Below are 776 nucleotides of genomic sequence, written 5' to 3' on the forward strand. Positions count from 1 at the left end.
TAGAGAAAACAAGAGAAAGGATTGTATTCATGGATCATTTTTGTATTCGTGAGTTATTCCAGCGGGTCGCGCTATGATTATTTATAATGATCTATAAATAATTATGCATCATAATATAACAGATAACTATTGACTATGCTGCTATAACGACGATAATTCGATAAAACCTAACATGAAAATATGTAAAGTGCGCGTATTATAGATAAATATCTTATTAAAATACCAATAATATGAGACAACGAAAGGGGTAGGGCGGATTTATGTGAGAGAGGATAAAGGGGGGGTGGGGAGGGGTATAGCAGAGTGAAGAGGTTTAGGTAACAAGAGGGGTGAGCGATTATGATAAAGGGGTGGTGGGGGGGAGGGATGGGGATTTAGACAGTTAAGTCCTCTGGGCCTTAATAGGCCTAGGGTAGTTGGACCTTTGTGCGTTACTCCAGTAGGTGGATGCGTGAAGCTGAGCCTTTCCACAGCAAGGAGAGGCGTCGCTGGAGTAAAGCGACCATTGGGGGGAGTTACGGCATCAGGTGTTTAGCTGCCCAGTGATATAGAGTCGGGCAAGTGGTGTAGGTTCTGGGTGTGCATGGGTGGGACTTGGCTTCTGTTGTGGTAGTTTCCAGTGTGTTTATTTTCTGTCGGTTAGTTCAGTGTGTTAGTGTTCTTGTTGATGTGTATATTTCTAGTGGAATGATCCTGTGCTGTTGTGGTAGTTTCAGTGTGTAGTTGTTCTGTTGGGTAGGTTTCAGTGAAGCTGTCTGCTGTGTTAGTTTCTAGTG

Source organism: Penaeus monodon, chromosome 19 (genome assembly GCF_015228065.2).
Source record: "Penaeus monodon isolate SGIC_2016 chromosome 19, NSTDA_Pmon_1, whole genome shotgun sequence".
Classification (NCBI taxonomy): Eukaryota; Metazoa; Arthropoda; class Malacostraca; order Decapoda; family Penaeidae; genus Penaeus; species Penaeus monodon.